This window comes from Elephas maximus, chromosome 10 (genome assembly GCF_024166365.1).
Source record: "Elephas maximus indicus isolate mEleMax1 chromosome 10, mEleMax1 primary haplotype, whole genome shotgun sequence".
In the NCBI taxonomy this organism is placed as follows: domain Eukaryota; kingdom Metazoa; phylum Chordata; class Mammalia; order Proboscidea; family Elephantidae; genus Elephas; species Elephas maximus.
In genome coordinates, this window is record NC_064828.1 from 117,550,679 (window position 1) to 117,570,614 (window position 19,936).

The 19,936-nt window shown below is 44.6% G+C and overlaps 1 long non-coding RNA gene across 1 annotated transcript; it reads left to right on the top strand.

Moving 5' to 3' along the window:
• Positions 1–36: 36 nt before the first annotated feature.
• On the top strand, positions 37–12,802 carry LOC126084300 (uncharacterized). The gene is made up of 3 exons (XR_007519013.1): positions 37–727; positions 10,183–10,303; positions 12,512–12,802. It is a non-coding gene; the product is annotated as an uncharacterized LOC126084300 (long non-coding RNA).
• The last annotated feature ends 7,134 nt before the right edge of the window (positions 12,803–19,936 follow it).

A 19,936-nucleotide genomic window follows, 5' to 3' on the forward strand; every position in this document is an offset into this window, starting at 1 on the left:
GCGTTTACTTTCAGTTTTGTTCTCTTCCAGTAAACACTGGAGCTTCTCGGAAATCACACAGGAAGTTCTCATTTGTTTTGCTTCTAGCATAAAACCTCTTGGGAATAGAGGTCACGCTCGAATCAGGGGTCTTCTGTCTGAATCTAAGACTCCTCACTCTGCTCGGGGACCTGAACAACGTGCGGAGGCCCCGGTGTTGGACTTTATGTGGATTACGAGCCCAGCCCCACGCTGAAGTTTGGTAAACAATTGTGCAAGGACAGGAATGCATGGCCTCCCTTGATGACCCACAGTAATGAGACATCGAAGTTGTGGTTAGACAGAAGTTTAATACTGAACCAACATGAGACGTAAAAATAAATAAACAAAAGGCAAACCTGTTGCCGAAGAGCTGAGTGCAACTCACAGCAACCTCATGCTTCGGAGCAGAACTGCTCCACTGAGTTTTCTTCGCTTTAATGTTTATGGCAGTAGGTCACCAGACCTTTTCCCGCAGCACCTCTGTGTGGATTCAAACCACCAATCTTTCGGTTAGTAGCCGAGAGCAAACCATTTGTGCCACCCAGGGACCTATAACATGATACCTAGCTTTTCTAAAAATACCTCCAGGTGCATTATTAAAAAGAACGATGTTCTGAAAAGGACAACAAGACACCTGGGGAATGCAAAGCAGAGGGAAGAGAAGGTACAAAACAGAAGGCGTGAAAGTATGTCACCCAGTGCACAGGTAGGTGGCTGGGCGGGGGGAGCCTGCCTCGCCGGGAGCCGGCGCTGCCAGTGGAATGATGTGATGGACTTAGTTTGTGCAGGGTCTTCAATGCCAGATAACGTAAGGAATTTAGTCGTCGTTTTCCAACTCAGGAGTGCTACTATGGGGTGCTAAGCAGGGGATTAACCTAAACTGATGGACTTTAGTCACTTTTCTCCTTGTGTGCAGGTAGGTTCAAGACTGTTGTTGTTGTTGGGTGCCATTGAGTCGGTTCTGACTCACAGCGAGCCTGTGTACAACAGAACGAAACACTGCCCAGTCCTGCGCCAGCCTCACAATCATTTTTATTCTTGAGCCCATTGTTGCAGCAGTCGTGTCAATCCATCTCGTTGAGGGTGGTCCTTTCTTTCCCTGACCCTCTACCAAGCGTGATGTCCTTCTCCAGGGCCTGATCCCCCCGATAACATTTCCAAAGTATGTGATAGGCGTAGTCTTTCCATCTTTGCTTCTGAGCAGCATTCTTGGTGTACTTGTTGTAAGACAGATTTATTTGTTCTTTTAGTGGTCCATGGTATATTCAACATTCTTCGCCAGCACCACAACTCAAATTGTCAATTCTTCTTTGGTGCAAAACTAGAGCCAAGGAAAGTAGTCCAAAGGTTCTTGAATAATCCAAACAAGAGGTTCTTGTGAGGCAGACAGCCTCAGAGCCCAACCGTTCTTAGAGACACCTGCTGTAGCTTATCCTTCTACACCGAGCAGAAAAGGCTGCCCATTCTTCTGGAACTGTCCTGGACGAGATACCCACAGAACAGCCATAGCTGGCCTCAACCAGTTTTAGCAGGTTTTCTACACCATCTTAACACTTCAAGTGACCTATCAGCTCATTAAGTGAAAAATACATACTGGGTGGAGACTTAACATGCTAATGAAGGAGAATTGGCCTCTTCTTCCATCCCGGAGAAAACCCTTGTCTAGAGAAAATGCATAATCACCCCCCAAGCCCTGAGTGCCTGTGTGAAAGTCAATCCTGAATATTCATGATGAATTTGCATTTCCTAGTCTGCTCTCTGTAAAGCCCACCTCCCTGAGCTGCCAGCAGCCTTGGAGGCAACAGCCCCACTTGCTCCTTTCCTTGTGCAGCGTAATAAAGATGTCTTTCTTCTTCCACCTCGGCCTCTTGTTTATTGGCTGTAACAAGTTTTTTTTTTTTTTTAACAAGTCATGCCAAGCGGAACCTGGGGTTTCCACCCAGCAACACTTGAACTAAGAGGGCAGCAGTGGGGATGGAAAGGAAGTGGATATGAAAGGTGTTTGGGAGACAAAATCTGCAAATCCAGGGACCAGGGGAGAGAGGAGGAGCTGAGCTGCAGGAGACAGCAGGCACGGTTCCATCATCTCCAGCAATCACTCTGAGCACCCCCATTATAGACTGCTTGGCTGGCCACCACTCTTTCTTCTTTTCTTACCTGGGCCTGGGAGGGCATTGCCAAGAAGAGGAGAAAGGGTGAGGACGTGAAGGCAGAGGGCGGAAAGATGGTCTCTTAATAATAATGATAAGGTACCTATTTATCCTTTCTGGAAAGATTCGGTTACTTAGAGAGTGAAACTGTGGCAAGGAAGTGTTCACAGAAAATTAAGTGCCGATACGATTTTACTGTTAAAGAGATGAGGAGTTAGAAGATGGTTCTGGCACATTACTCAGAGAGAGACCGAGAAGGTTAGCTGTAGGAGCTCAGAGAAGGCCGTTTCCTTGAGGGCCCATCCTGACCCTTGTAGTCAGCATCCCAAAAAGGGGGTGGATTCAAAGAAGCAGAGGGTATGGAGAAGGCTACCTGCACCAGTATCCCAGTGCTGCCTGCCGTGTGGCAATGCCACAAAAAGGGTGGCTTTGAACAAGGAAATCGATTGTCTCCCAGTTCTGGAAGGTTGTTCTTGTTCTTGTTAGGTCCCGTCAAGTTGGTTCCGCTCATAGCCACCTAATGTAGCACAGAAGGAAACACTGCCCGTCCTGTGCCATGCCCACAGTCATTGTTATGCTTGAGCCCCTCCTTCCAGCCACTGTGTCTGTCATGGATTGAATTATATCTGCCAAAAAATGTATCAACTTGGTTAGGCCATGTGTGGTTGTCCTCTATTTTGTGATTGTAATTTTATGTTGAGAGGATTAGGGTGGGATTTTAACACCACGGGTTACACAGGTCACCTCCCTGATCCAAGGTGGAGGGAGTCTCCCTGGGGTGTGGCCTGCACCACCTTTTATCTCTCAAGGAAAGAGAGCAAATAGAGAGTTAGGGACCCCATACCACCAAGAAAGCAGCACCAGGAGCAGAGCTTGTCCTTTGGAAACTGGGTCCCCGCGCCTGAGAAGCTCCTCGACCAGGCAAGATTGAGGACAAGGGCCTTCCTCCAGAGCCGACACAGAGAGAAAGCCTTCCCCAGGAACCGACACCCTGAATTTGGGCTTGTAACCTACTAGACTGTGAGAGAATAAACTTCCCTTTGCTAAAGCCATCCACATGTGGTATTTCTGTTACAGCAGCACTAAATGACCAAGACAGTGTCAATCCATCTCATTGAGGGTCCTCTTTTCTGCTGACCCTGTATTTTCCAAGCATGATGTCCTTCTCTGGGAACAGATCCCTCCTGATAACATGTCCAAAGTATGTGAGACGTAGTCTCGCCATTCTTGCTTCTAAGGAGCATTCTGGTTGTGCTTCTTCCAAACAGATGTGTTCGTTCTTTTGGCAGTCCATGGAATATTCAATATTCTTTGCCAACACCACAATTCAAAGGCATCAATTCTTCTTCAGTCTTCCTTATTCATCGTCCAGCTTTCACATGCATATGATGTGATTGAAAATACCATGACTTGAGTCAGGTGCTCCTTAGTCTTCAAGGTGACATCTTTGCTTTTCAACACTTTAAAGAGGTCCTTTGCAGCAGATTTGCCCAATGCAATGAGTCTTTTGATTTCTTGACTGCTGCTTCCATGGCTGTTGATTGTGGATCCAAGTAAGACGAAATCCTTGACAACGTCAACCTTTTCTCCGTTTATCACGTTGCTGCTTACTGTTCCAATTGTAAGGATTTTTGTTTTCTTTATGTTGAGGTGTAATAAATACTGAAGGCTCTGGTCTTTGATCTTCATCAGTAAATGCTGCAAGTCCTCTTCACTTTCAGCAAGTAAGGTTGTGTCATCAGCAAAACACAGGTTGTTAATGAGTATTCCTCCAATCCTGATGCCCTGTTCTTCTTCATATAGTCCAGCTTCCCAGATTATTTGCTCAGTATACAGATTGAATAGGTACGGTGAAAGGATACAACCCCGATGCACACATTTCCTGACTTTAAACCACGCAGTATCCCCTTGTTCTGTCCAAACAACTGCCTCTTGGTCTATGTACAGGTTCCTCATGAGCACAATTAACTGTTCTGGAATTCCCATCCTTCATGATGTTATCCATATTTTGTTTTGATCCACACAGTCAAATGCCTTTGCATAGTCAATAAAACATAGGTAAGCATCCTTCTGGTATTCCCTGCTTTCAGCCAGGATCCATTTGACCTCAGCAATGATATCCCTGGTTCCACACCCTCTTCTGAATCTGGCCTGAATTTCTGGCAGTTCCCTGTCAATATACTGCTGCAGCCACTTTTGAATGATCTTCAGCAAAATTTTGCTTGCATGTGATATTAATTTCCACATTCAGTTCAATCACCTTTCTTGGGAGTAGGCATAAATGTGGATCTCTTCCAGTTGGTTGACCAGGTAGCTGTCTTCCAGATTTCTTGGCATAGAGCAGTGAGCACCTCCAGCGCTGCATCTGTTTGTTGAAACATCTCAATTGATATTCCATCAATTCCTGAAGCCTTGCTTTTCACCAATGCCTTCAGTGCAGCTTGGACTTTCTCCTTCAATACCATCAGTTCCTGATCACATGCTACCCACTGAAATGGTTGGACGTCAACCAATTCTCTTTGGTATAGTGACTCTGTGTATTCCTTCCACCCTCTTTTGGTCCTTCCTGCATTGTTTAATATTTTCTCCATAGAATCCTTCACGATTGCAACTCGAGGCTTAAAATTTTTCTTCAGCTCTTTCAGCTTGAAAAATGCCAAGCATATTCTTCCCTTTTGGTTTTCTACCTCTAACTCTTTGCACATGTCATTATAATACTTTGTCTTCTCGAGCCGCCCATTAAAATTTTCTGTTCAGTTCTTTTACTTCATCATTTCTTCCTTTGCTTTAGCTGCTCAATGTTCAAGAGCAAATTTCAGAGTCTCTTCTGACATCCATTTTGATCTTTTCTTTCTTTCCTGTCTTTTTAATGACCTCTTGCTTTCTTCACATATGATGTCCTTTATGTCATTCCACAACTCATCTGGTCTTTGGTCATTAGTGCTCAATGCAACAAATCTATTCTTGGGATGGTCTCTAAATTCAGGTGGGATATACTCAAGGTCATACTTTGGCTTTCGTCAACTTGTTCTAATTTTCTTCAGTTTCAACTTGAACTTGCACATGAGCAATTGATGGTCTGTTCCACAGTCGGCCCCTGGCCTTGCTCTGACTTATGATATTGAGCTTTTCCATTGTCTCTTTCCACAGATGTAGTCGATTTGATTCCTGCGTACTCCATCTGATGAGGTCCATGTGTATAGTCACCATTTACATTGGTGAAAAAAAGGTATCTGAAATGAAATAGTCGCTGGTCTTGCAAAGTTCTATCATGGGATCCCTGGCATCGTTTCTATCACCAAGGCCGTATTTTCCAACTACTGATCCTTCCTCTTTGTTTCCAACTTTCGCATCCCAATCACCAGTAATTATCAATACATACTGACTGCAGAAGCTGATAAAAATCTTCAGTTTCTTCACCTTTGGCCTTAGTGGTTGGTGAGTAAATTTGAATAACAGCTGTATTAACTGGCCTTCCTTCTTGTTATTGTTGTTAGGTGCCGTCGAGTCGGTTCCAACCCATAACGACCCTATGCACAACCGAAAGAAACACTGCCCAATCGTGCTCCATCCTTACAATAGTTGTTATGCTTGAGCTAATTGTTGCAGCCACTGCGTCAATCCACCTCATTGAGGGTATTCCTCTTTTCCGCTGACGCTGTACTCTGCCAAGCATGATGTCCTTCTCCAGGGACTGATCCCCCCTGACAACATGTCCAAAGTATGTAAGACGCAGTCTCGCCATCCTTGCCTCTAAGGAGCATTCTGGCCACTCTTCTTACAAGACAGATTTGTTCATTCTTTTGGCAGTCCATGGTATATTCAATATTCTTTGCCAACACCGCAATTCAAAGGCGTCAACTCTTCTTCGGTCTTCCTTATTCATTGTCCAGCTTTCATATGCATATGATGTGATTGAAAATACCATGGCTTGGGTCGGGCGCACCTTAGTCCTCAAAGTGACATCTTTGCTCTTCAACACTTTAAAGAGGTCCTTTGCAGCAGATTTGCCCAATGCAGTGCGTCTTTTGATTTCTTGACTGCTACTTCCATGGCTGTTGATTGTGGATCGAAGTAAAATGAAATCCTTGACAAATTCAATCTTTTCTCCGTTTATTATGATGTTGCTCATTGGTCCAGTTGTGAGGATTTTTGTTTTCTTTATGTTGAGGTGTAACCCATACTGAAGGCTGTGGTCTTTGATCTTCATTAGTAAGTGCTTCAAGTCCTCTTCACTTTCAGCAAGCAAGGTTGTCATCTGCATAACGCAGGTCATTAATGAGTCTTCCTCCAATCCTGATGCCCTGTTCTTCTTCATATAGTCCAGCTTCTTGGATTATTTGTTCGGTATACATATTAAATAGGTATGGTGAAAGAATACAACCGTGACACACACCTTTCCTGACTTTAAACCAATCAGTATCCCCTTGTTCTGTCCAAACAACTGCCTCTTGATCTATGTAAAGGTTCCTCATGAGCACAATTAAGTGTCCTGGAATTCCCATTCTTCGCAGTGTTATCCATAGTTTGTTATGATCCACACAGTCGAATATCTTTGCATGGTCAATAAAACATAGGTAAGCATCCTTCTGGTATTCTCTGCTTTCAGCCAGGATCCATCTGACATCAGCATTGATATCCCTGGTTCCACGTCCTCTTCTGAAACCGGCCTGAATTTCTGGCAGTTCCCTGTCGATATACTGCTGCAGCCGTTTCTGAATGATCTTCACCAAAATTTTGCTTGCGTGTGATATTAATGATATTGTTCTATAATTTCCACATTTGGTTGGATCACCTTTCTTGGGAATAGGCATAAATATGGATCTCTTCCAGTCAGTTGGCCAGGAAGCTGTCTTCCATATTTCTTGGCATAGACGAGTGAGCACCTCCATTGCTGCATCTGTTTGTTGAAACATCTCAATTGATATTCCATCAATTCCTAGAGCCTTGTTTTTCGCCAATGCCTTCAGAGCAGCTTGGACTTCTTCGTTCAGTACCATCGGTTCCTGATCATATGCCACCTGTTGAAATGGTTGAATATTGAGTAATTCTTTTTGGTATAATGACTCTGTGTATTCCTTTCATCTTCTTTTGATGCTTCCTGCGTCGTTTAATATTTTCCCATGGAATCCTTTACTATTGCAACTCGAGGTTTGAATTTTTTCTTCAGTTCTTTCAGCTTGAGAAACACCAAGAGTGTTCTTCCCTTTTGGTTTTCCATCTCCAGCTCTTGCATATGTCATTATAATACTTTACTTTGTCTTCTCGAGAGGCCCTTTGAAATCTTCTGTTCGATTCTTTTACTTCATGAATTCTTCCTTTTGCTTTAGCTGCTCGATGCTCAAGAGCAAGTTTCAGAGCCTCCTCTGACATCCTTCTTGGTCTTTTCTTTCTTTCCTGTCTTTTCAGTGACCTCTGGCTTTCTCCATGGATGATGTCCTTGAAGATGTCCTTCCACAACTCGTCTGGTCTTCGGTCACTAGTGTTCAATGTGTCAAATCTATTCTCAAGATGGTCTCTAAACTCAGGTGGGATATACTCAAGGTCATATTTTGGTTCTCGTGGACTTGCTCTGATTTTCTTCAGTTTCAGCTTGATCTTGCATCTGAGCAATTGATGGTCTGTTCCACAGTCGGCCCCTGGCCTTCTTCTGACTGGTGATATTGAGCTTTTCCATTGTTTCTTTCCACAGATGTAGTCAATTTGATTTATGTGTGTTCCATCTGGTGAGGTCCATGTGTATGGTCGCCGTTTATGTTGGTGAAAGAAGGTATTTGCGATGAAGAAATCGTTGGTCCTGCAAAATTCTATCATTCCATCTCCAACATTGTTTCTATCACCAAGGCCATATTTTCCAACTACTGATCCTTCTTCTTTGTTTCCAACTTTCGTATTCCAATCACCAGTAATTATCAATGCATCTCGATTGCATGTTCGATCAATTTCAGACTGCAGCAGCTGATAAAAATCTTCTATTTCTTCATCTTTGGCCCTAGTGGTTGGTGTGTAAATTTGAATAATAGTCGTATTGTAGGCGTATGAACATTACCCTATCTCTGACAGCGTTTTACTTCAGCATAGATCTTGAAATATTCTTTCTGATGGCATTCCTCTTCAATTTGTCATTCCCAGCATAGTAGACCATATGACTGTCCAATTCAAAATGGCCCATACCAGTCCATTTCAGCTTACTAATGCCTAGGATGTCCATGTCTATGTGTTCCATTTCATTTTTGATGATTTCCAATTTTCTAGATTTATGCTTCTTACAGTCCACGTTCCAATTATTAATGGATGTTTGTAGCTGTTTCTTCTCATTTTGAGTCATGCCACATCAGCAAATGAAGGTCCTGAAAGCTTGACTTCATTCACATCATTAAAGTCTACTCTACTTTGAGGAGACAGCTCTTCCCCCGTCGTATTTTGAGTGCCTTCCAACCTTGGGACTCAGTTTCTGGCGCTATATCAGACAATGTTCCGCTGCTATTCATAAGGTTTTCACTGGCTAATTCTTTTCAGAAGTAGACTGTCAGGTCCTTCTTCCTAGTCTGTCTTAGTCTGGAAGCTCAGCAGAAACCTTTCCGCCATGGATAACCCTGCTGATATCTGAATACCGGTAGCATAGCTTCCAGCATCACAGCAACAAGAAAGCCCCCACAGTACAACAAACTGACAGACACGTGGGTGTTTGTACCCCAAATTCAGGGTGTGGACAGGGCCATGCTCTCACCAAAGGCTCTAGGGGAAGGTCCTTTCTTGTCTTTCTCATCTTCTGGTGGCCCCAGGCATTCCTTGGCTTGCAGATGCGTTGTCACAGGGCTGTGTTCCCTCCATGTCTTCTCTTCTTTTATAGGGACACCACTCAAATGGGATTAGGACCCTCCCCCCCCACACTCAGCATGACCTCATGTTAATTTAACTGATAACATTATCAAAGACCCGATTTCCAAACAAGGTCACATTTACAGGTTATGGGAATTAGGACTTGATCATGTGTTTTATGGGGACACTGTTCAATCCATAACACCATCCTCAGCAGTGGGAGTGGGGTCTACAAAGGTTGGAAAACAGGATGAAGGTGGACTCATATCTCACACCATACATGGAAATTAACTCAAAATGGATCGACAACCGAAATATAAGAGTTCAAACCATAAAACACTTAGAGAAAGCCTAAGGGTAAATCTTCAGGACCTTGTAAGCTGCAATGGATTCTTAGATAAGACACCAAAAACAGGAGCAACAAAGCCCTGAGATGCTGTCAGGAGGGAGCAAGGTCACCCATCCAGCAGAGTCACTAGTGTGGTACAGGGGCTGCAGATCACACTGGGTGACACTGTCAGAGGGAATAACACCAAAATGACTGTCTATAAAAATTTTGTGTAATGTTTCAGCAGAAATTTATTATTTTTTATAAAAATTTTCCCATAGTTAGTTGTAACAACAAAAACATTTTTTCGTAAGCCCAGTTTACATGTATCAATATACCTACGAGGCTAAAACTCTGTGCTAATTTACTTTTTGAACCTTCCAATGTGCTCTGGTCCGAGCTGTCATCATTACCCGATTACAAGGATGCTTCAAGTCACGTGGTTTTGTCTGCACACACTACACGCACGCAATGATGTTCCCGCTGTCTCGTTGCTGCTGGTGTGTTTATAGTTGCTGATTTTGTCAAATTTTCTGGTGTATTAGCTACAACATTGTGGTAATTAGTATTTGTGAACCTACGTCAGTAACTTGTGAGAATGAAGTAGTAATTAAAGGAAAAGAAGGAGCGATATACCGGAATTATGATCTATGAGTAACATTAACACAAAAATCGTTACTACGCATTCTGTATGGTCCATTAGAGAAGGAAGACGGGGCGGGGGGTGACACCACCCCTAGTGACATCACTGCACCCACCCCAGGCCCAGCACCTGAAGGGCTCCTAATACCTGGTCCTCCCCAGGGAGCGCTGTACCCTGCAAGCTCGCACAGGAGCTAATAAACTTTTGTTTTGTTTTAGGCCTAACCTGTCCACAGAGGCGAGAAAATTACGATCACCCACAAGTAAAAAAGCAACTAAAAGACCAAGATGGTTTGTTCTTGGTGGGGGTGGTTGTAACAAAAAGTAGCCAAGATTCAAGGTAAGAAGAAACACACTACAGTGCCCCTTACACAGAGGTGGACACACACAGAATGAGGGGTGTTGACCCATATGACCCCTAAGGCCTTGCTAGGTATGTAGCCCTGGGTGTCACTCTGTCACTCCCCACGAACCCTCATGAGGACAGAGCTGGCCCTGTGCTAAGGCTGGGGAGCGTCGCCTGCCCTGGAGCAGGGAAGTCCAGGAGGGGAGGTGGCCTTTTATAGCCCTGCCACCCAACAGACCAGCAGCGTCGCCCCAGCTGGGAGCTTGTTGGAAACGCAGAATCTCAGTTGCCCCCATGCCACTCCAGCTCACCAATGAGTCAGGTAATAAGACCCTGGTCATTTGGGCTGACACTCAAGACCAGGAAGCTCTGTGGGTGGCTTTAAATCACTGCAGGTGGGTGGACAGATGACAGGAAGTGACCGCAGCCAAATCAGGGGCTCTGGGCCCCATGGGGAACCGGGAGGGGGCAGGGGACCTCCCGGGCAGGTGGTGCTGGAGTGGGCTGGGGGGTGCACAGGTGTTTGCAGGGGTTCCTGGCAGTGGCTGAGGACACAGCCAGAGGCATAAATGTGTGTGTTGAGGCCCAGCAAGCTGTCATTGCCAGGGCTCACAGTGGTGGCCAGGGAGGGACAGCCTGGCGGGGTCCCCCAGAGGGCTTGGCTAGCTCATCTCATAACACAAGCATCAACCTAGAAATGAGCCCCACAAAGGTCGTCAGGAGGCACCATGCAGGGCAGGATTCCTCCCCACTAAAAAAAACAAAACCCGTTACTGCCAAGTCCATTCTGACTCATAGGGACCCTGTTCTCATGATTATCTACCTGCTGATGGCGCAGGACCGGGCAGCGTTTCGTTCTGTTGTGCATAGGGTCGCTATGAGTCGGAACCGGCTCGAGGCACCTAACCACCACTACCTGCTGGAGCGCACAGCTGCCGGTCGCCACCTGGTGGCCATATATGGAAGTGTCCGTCAGCCTTTTGCTCATTTTTGGTGTCTCAGCCCAGGTGAGGCCCAGAGAGCCACACGGTCTTCCCACAGAGAAGAGGTGAAAGTCCGACCAATAGGTGACATTTTCTGAGTAATATTTCAATAAACATTCAAAGGCTCAGCATTCTTTCAAGAAATACCCTTTCAAAAAGGCGCAGCGAGAGGCAGAGAATGAAATCCCCGTGGTTAAGACAGCACCAGAGTCCCTGGGTGGTGAAAACGGTCAAGGAGCTCAGCTACTAACTGGTTCAAATCCACCCAGAGGCTCCTCGGAAGAAAGGCCTGGCAATCTACTTCTGAAAAAAATCACTTCTTGAAAACATTATGGAGCACAGTTCTACTCTGATACACACATGCAGTCACCGCGAGTCAGAATCAACCAGACAGCAACTGGTTTCTTAGAGCACCCAAGGGCACAGCATATTAAGTGCCAGGCACTGTTCAAACACCTTCGTGGCTATCTCACATTTAGTCTTCTCAACAACCTAGGACAGTCGCTGTCCTAAGACATTTGTTTGCTCCAAACCACAGGAAGAAATACATCTTACATGTAACCCAATACATGCCTAAAAGTGTACCTGAAATCTTATCTACCCCTGTGATATGGAGGCCTGGAGGTGCAGTGATTAAGAGCTACAGCTGCTAACCAAAAGGTTGGCAGTTAAAATGCACCAGCCGCTCCTTGGAAGCCGTATAGGACAGCTCTATTCTGTCCCATAGGGTTGCTATGAGTTGGAATCAACTTGACGGCAATGGTTTTTTTTCCAGCAATATGTGGCCCCTTCTGGTATTTTCTATTCTACTAAGGATTGCTAGATTTAGGAAATAAAAAATATAGGACATCCAGTTCAATTTGAATTTCAGATAAACAATGAATAATTCATCTTCTATCATTGTTGTTAGGTGCCTTCAAGTCAGTTCAGACTCATAGTGACCCTATGCACGACAGAACGAAACACGCCTGGTCCTGCACCATCCTTAAAATCGTTATTACGCTTGAGCCCGTTGTTGCAGCCACTGTGTCAATCAAACTTGTTGAGGGTCTTCCTCTTTTCCGCTGACCCTGTACTTTGCCAAGCACGATGTCCTCCGGGGACTGATCCCTCCTGACAACATGTCCAAAACACGTAAGACATGGTCTCACCATCCTTGCCTCTAAGGATCATTCTGCTTGTACTTCTTCCAAGACAGATTTGTTTGTTCTTTTTGCAGTCCGTGGCATATTCAATATTCTTTGCCAGCACCACAATTCAAAGGCATCAATTCTTCTTCGGTCTTCCTTATTCATTGTCCAGCTTTCGTGTGCATATGATGTGATTGAAGATACCATGGGTTGGGTCAGGCGCTCCTTAGTCTTCAAGGTGACATCTTTTCTTTCCAGTATTTTAAAGAGGTCCTTTGCAGCAGATTTGCCCAATGCAATGTATCTTTTGATTTCTTGACTGCTGCTTGCATGGGTGTTGATTGTGGATCCAAGTAAAATGAAATACTTGACAACTTCAATCTTTTCTCCGTTTATCACGATGTTGCTCATTGGTCCAGTTGTGAGGGTTTTTGTTTTATGTTGAGGTGCAATCCATACTGAAGACTGTGGTCTTTGATCTTCATCAGCAAGTGCTTTAAGTCCTCTTCACTTTCAGCAAGCAAGGTTGTGTCGTCTGCATAATGCAGGTTGTTAACGAGTCTTCCTCCAATCCTGATGCCCCGTTCTTCTTCATATAGTCCAGCTTCTCAGATTATGTGCTCAGCATACAGATTGAATAGGTATGGTCAAAGGATACTACCCTGATTCACACCTTTCCCTAATTTTTTTTTTAGCATGAGTATATCCCATACAACATTTGGGATATAATTACACTAAAAAATTATTATTCATTGTTTATCTGAAATTTAACTGGATGTTCTGTATTTTATCTGGAAATCCTAATTCTACTCCATTAAAAAAAAAAAAAAAGCTAGTCACAGCCCCCTACACAATGTTATATAGCCTCCTAGTAAGCCACCACCCCAGCTTGAAAACACTTCTAGAAGACAGGAACCAAGAGCCTTTCTACTCCACAGTGGAAACCAAAGCTCAAGCTGATGAGAAACTAGTTTTTGGAAACATTGGGGTTCAAACCCCACAGTCACCACAACGTCTCTCCTGCCGAGACCCACCCTCTTTGTAGCTGCAGAACCTTGGATAGGGCCTTTACTCTTCCCGGCCTGTGAGCGGCGCAACTGGGTCCCTCTCAGCTACTAACCAAACGTTGGCTGTTCAGACTCACCCAGGGGCACCTAGAAAGAGATCCCTGGTGATCTACTTCCATAAAGATTACAGCCAAGAAAACCCTACCAGACGATTCTACTCGGAATGTATGGGGTCAGCACAAGTCGGAATTGACTCGACAGCTACGGGTTTGGTTTTGGTCTGTGAACACTGCGGTAAGGGGCTTTTGCTTTGTTTAAAGATAGCTTTTGTGCATAGAAATGACTAGTGGCAGGTGCTTTGTTTTTTAAATAAATATTTATAGTGGGGAAACCCCAGTGGCGTAGTAGTTAATACCAATGGCTGCTAACCAAAATGTCGGCAGTTCGAATCCACCAGGGGCTCCCTGGAAACCCTATGGGGCAGTTCTACTCTTTCCTATAGGGTCGATACAGGGTTGCTATGAGTCGGAATTGACTCGACGGCAACAGGTATGCTGTGGTATGATTAATGGTGGGTTAAATTGTGTTCCCCCAAAAGATACGTCCAAGCCCTAACCCCTGTACCTGTGAACGTAACCTTGTTTGAAAAGAGGGTCCCTGCATGTGGAATTAAGTTAAGGATCTCGGGATGAGGTCATCCTGGACTTGGGTGGGCCCTAAATTCAGTGATTAGCGTCCTTATAAGAGAAAGGAGAAGGAGGTTCAAGACACACAGAGAAACACAGAAGGGAAGGTGGAGGCAGAGAGTGATATGTCTGCAAGCCAAGGATTGCTGGGAGCCACTCAAATCTGGGAGAGGCACGGATCAAGTTCTTCCTCAGAGCCTCCTGAGGGAACCAACGCTGCCCGCCGACGCCTTGACTCTGGACCCCTGGCCTCCAGAACTGTGAGGAGATAAATTTCTGCTGTTTTAAGCCCCGAAGATTATGGATATTTATTAATAATATTCGATGTATAAAGTAATTTAAAAACCTAGTTTTTTTTTAAGCGTTTAAGTGTAACTTAAAAATATTACTATGCTGTTTCTAAGCCCTGTAAATTTTAATAACTTACGAGGGGGCCTTTGGTTAATGTTCATTCTCGTTTACAAACTAATTTAAATAAAAACTCTTAAGCCATTGTAACTGTATGTTAAATTGCTTTAAGTACTTCAGCTGATTAACAAGCAAAACATTCCTTAGTAACATTGTGGGTCTTCAGTTCTTAAACATTGGCCGAATTCCCCTATATCTTTCAAACTAAAAACTTTTAAGGCTAAATTAAAATACCCAGTGGTGATGGTTAAGATTGTGTGTCACCTCGGCTGGGCCATGATTCTCAGTGCTTTGGCAGTTGTATAATGTTGTGATCACTTTCCTGTTGAAATTTGATATCTGATCACCCCCATGATGGAATCCTCTGAGTGGTACCGGCAGGGGTGGAGCCTGTGGGGCTCACCGCCCCTCAGCCTTTATCTCTCTGCTTTCCACCACCTACTTCCTTCCTGCTCGCCTTGGAAAGGTTGTTGGCTTGTTCTGGATCCAGCAGCTGTCTCTTGTCTGACCTATGGTTCATGGGACTTGAGCTAGCAGCTTACCTGTCCATCTTGGGATTTGCTGATCTTCACGGCCTGCGAGCAAGAACCCTGCTCCCCATCCCGCCTATCTTGGGTTCGCCAGCCCCTGCAGCTAAGTGACTCAGGAGAAGTCTTGCGGCCTTCCCCGCAGACCTCGGGGATTCCTCGACCATCACAACCTGTGAGCAGGATCTCTGTTGTCCAACCTGCTCATCCTGGGTTCACCAGCTTCTGCGGCTCTGTGCATTGGGAAAGGACTCTATCCTGATCCAAGAACTTGGGACGTTCCAACTCCTACAATCACGTGAGCTGTTTCCTTAATATAAATTTCTATATATTTACATGTTTTACTGGTTTTGCTTCTCTAGAGAACACAGCCTAAGACACCAGTTAAGCACTTTAATCAGTGTATCTTTCTACTTACTCACAAGTCAAAGAGAAAAACCTGCACTCAAGCCGATTAGTGGTAGAAAGGCATGACAAAATCTAAACCACCTGCATCTCCTGGAGTTACCGTTACAAAATACCACAAAGAGGCTGCCTTTAAAGAACAGAAATTTATGGTCTCACAGAAGTCAAATCAGGGAATCTGCTTTTGGGGAGGTCCCTCCTTGTTGACTTGGCGTTGCTTGACTGGTAGACCGTCCTTTCTGTGGCCTAGTCCCCTGAGTATGTGTGTCTGTCTATGTCTATAAAAACTCATGCTATAGAGTCGATACCAACTCATAGTGACCCTATAGGACAGAGTAAAACTGTCCGATAAAGTTTCCAGGGCTGAAATCTCTATGGAAGCAGGCTGCCACAAGGTGGCTAGTGGGTTTGAGCCGCCAACCTTTTGGTTTTCATCCAAGTGCTTTAACCACGTCACCATCAGGGCTCCTCCTCTGTGTCTATAAATGACAAACCCGTTGCCGTCAAGTTGATTCTGACTCATAGTGACCCTGTACTCCACTTTGATAAAAGGCCACTCAGAAGATACTAAGTTTAGAACCCAGCCTACTCCAGCATCAATTCATTAACGTAAGAAAAAGAAACCTTACTTCCAGGCAGGGTCACATTCACAGGTACAGGGGTCAGGACTCCCATATTTGGGGGCAGGGAGGAGACACAATTCAATCCATAACACCACTGGTCACTCCTTGCATCCCTAAAAGAGAGGCCGCCCTACCCTATGCCTCTAGCTGATGCAATCCAAAGCACACAGCACCACCTAGACAAAAACCAAGGCTGAGCCGAAGCCCGTCTCCAGGAAACATGAGGCACCATCCATGACAGCATGAGAGAGCAGTCGGTCAAACTCAAGACGCTGGCCATCCCACAGGACAACTGACCTGGTTTCTTACATTCGTCAATGGCATTAAACTAAGGAGAGAGGCTCCAGATTAAAAGACACTTGAAAGAGACCTCAGTGACATCAGCATATACTATGAGTGGGCCTTGTTTGGATCCTCATTTAAATAAATCTACTGTAAGAAAACTCGATGGCAGTGTTTACTGTAAGAAAGATTTTTTGCATGTAGCAAGTTTAATGCAGATGGGGTATGAGATGGGAATAACGCTTGACTCACCATTAGAGCCCAACAGACCCAATTTTCATTCCTTAGTTTGTATTTTGACCAGTTCTAACAATTTGTAAGGATTGGTAGTTCACACGAGTTTTATTCTTTCTTAGAGGCCCTCCAATGAACAAAGAAAAAAATGACTTATTGTTTTAAAAAATGAAACAAAATCCATTCTACCTCACAATTACCGTAGAAGTCCAGTGGACAATTCCATAAATGTAACGTACATCTACCACCAGTGGACAATTCCATAAATGTAACGTACATCTACCACCATACAGAATCTTAAGGATCTTATTTTTCTAGTATCTTGAAGCATTTTGCTCTTTCATCATCCTAGGAGCGATTCCATTAATCCCAGTCCATGACGGATTGGGAATAATTCCATCAATTATTGACAGTCATGCTAAAAGAGACTAAAATAACGAGAAAGCAGGAAAGGTGGAATTGCCGAGGAGGACAGCACAGCAGTGAAGTGAATCACCACCACGGCGCCATCCTCCGGCTTCGCACTGCGTGGCCCAGAGTATTGCATCACTTTCAAGAAGGTGTACCAGGTATCCGGAGTTCAGCTTTTTATTTTTAGCTGCTTTGATTGAACAGAGCCTGGTGGTGCAGTGGTAAAGAGCTTGGCTGCTAACCAAAAGGTCAGCACTTTGAATCCACCAGGTACTTCTTGGAAACTCTATGGGGCATTTCTACTCTGTCCTATAGGATTGCTATGAGTTGAAATCGGCTTGACAGCAACAGGTCTCATTGAACAGAGCTGAGAATTCAGAAATTCTCATTTTCCACACATAACGTTAAAGAGAAGGCAATTGACAGAGGAAGACATTTCATAGTTATTAGACAATCAGAGGACAGAAGCAGAGGGACGGAGCGTGGCTCTCTATCTATACATTGATGGTGGTGGTGACAGCCGGATAAGAGAATTCTCAGCGAATCTTCAGATGCCCAAGTCACACATGGATTTTCTCAAGCATTGATGAGTCAACAATATATTCCCAAGGACAAAAAGAAAACAAATTCTCATCCAGTTAGCCCTTCAGCAGATAAGATTTCATCACTCGATATTTTGTGGTAAGAACCTGGACCATCCCATTTTTCTAAGCGGACCTGTGGCTGTATTTCCTCATATTTGTTTTGGATTTTTATGAACAAAAGTCATTTGATACGACTCCTTAAGTGGACAAATGCTGAAGGCAGGTGTATATATAAAGATATTAGAGGGAATTAGACATTGCTGGATTTAAAAAATTCATTTGGTTGATCCTTCTAATTGGTGCCTATAAATCAAAAAATGAAAATGTTTCACGATTACAGAGCAAAGAAGATGGCTGTCCTCCCTTCAACAAATCCACGAGTGTCTAAGATTTCAAAAGGTGTTTCCAAACATTGCATTTTGACAGTTGAAGTGCAAGAAGAACAACAAGATGTAATGAAAAGCTAGGATCTGTTAGGGATGAGTTTGAATCCTGGAAGCAGTATTTATAAGATCAATGTGTTTTCAGCAGACTACCCAGTAAGAAAGGTAAGCACAGGGCCTGCCTTGCTTGTCAGAGCATCTGTAGTGAACCATTGCACAAGGGTCTCACCACATCAAAGCTGTGAAATGGCTCACTACAGGTTAGTAAGTAAGCACAAGTAAGCCAGTGCTTACCTTGCTTAACGGGTCATCTCAGGGACTATAAATTTGAAAAAAGGCTTTGGGGCTGTAGGAAGGTGCTGTGGGGTTGTGAGAAAGACAGATGCCAGCCATACCTAGAAGCAGAATCTTTGATGTGGTGAAAAAATGTGAAATTGTTCACTAAAGACGATTTGGTAAGCAAGGTAGGTATCTTGCTTACCTTGCCTATTGGATAATCTGCTCCTGGATGTGCCAGGTTCATGACAGCTGACCAGCAGCTGATTGGTTTCAAAGAACACTGCCCATGTACCTTCAAAACCAGAAACATGGAATAAAACTTTGGTTTGCTGTGTTTACATTCTTATTAAAATATCCCATAAAGGTGTGTTTCAGTATTCCTTTATTCTTACTTCCGTAAATTATTTGTAAAATGACTTAAATGTTGTTAGCTGCTGTCAGGTAGCTCCAACTCATGGTGACCCCATCTACAACAGAACAAAACACTGTCCAGTTATCTTAGGCTGGGTTCTCTAGAGAAGCAAAACCAGTAAAGCATATACATACACAGAGAGCTTTATACCAAGGAAATGGCTTACGCAACTGTAGAGGCTGGAACATCCAAGGACCACGGATTGGAATAGAGGCTTCTGCTGATTCACAGAGCTGCAGGGGCTGGTGAACCCAAGTTTGGCAGGTCCGAGAGCAGTGCTCTTGTTCACAGGCTGTGAAGATGGATGAATCCCAAGATCAGCAGGCAAGACCAAAAGGCTTCTCCTGATTCATGCAGCTGCAGGGGCTGGGGAACCCAAGATCGGCAGGTCAGAGAACAGTGCTCTTGCTCACGGGTTGTGAAGATCGATAAATCCCAGGATCGGCAGATAAGCTGCCAGCTCAAGTCCCAAGAAGCGGAGGTGAGATGAACAGGGGGCAGGGGCAGGATCCAGAGCAGGCAAAAGCCAGGATGCACGCTTACATTCGGATGCAGGCACACGCCAAGGAAAATCCGTTTCAACTGATTGGCTATTCACAGCAGATCCCATCATGGGGCCGATCACAAATAAAAACTGGCCCAGCCAAGCCGACACACAATATTAACCATCACACCAATCCTGCACCATCTTCACAATCCTTGGTTTACTCGAGCCCATTGTTGCAGCCACTGTGTATTTGGAGTCCCTTCCGACATAGGGGGCTCATCTTCCAGCACTATGTCAGACGATATTCTGCTGTGCTCCATAGGGTTTATCATTGGCTAATTTTTGGAAGTAGAGTTCCAGATCTTTCTTCCTTGTCTGTCTTAGTCTGGAAGCTCCACTGAAACTTGTCCACCATGGGTGACCCTGCTGGTATTGAAATCCTGGTGGCACAGCTTCCAGCATCACAGCAACACGCAAGCCTCCACAGCACGACAGACTGACAGATGGGTGGTGGGACTTAAAGGTAAAGCAACGTAAAGGGTCCACTAGGCCCAGATGGCCAATGGTGAGGCCACTAATGGTGTAGGGTCTAATGATGGCGCTGCGGAATCTAAGAAAATGACCTTCTTTCTTGAGGTGCAGGTTATTTTTGGGATGTGAAATGACAAGACGTCAGTGACTGGCTCATTCTCAAAAAAAAAAGGGGGAGCTGGGAGTAGATGAAACAGGCAAGGCAAAACGAGGATGGCTGCCTGAGCTGAAAGGTGGGTACCTGAGGGCTCGAGT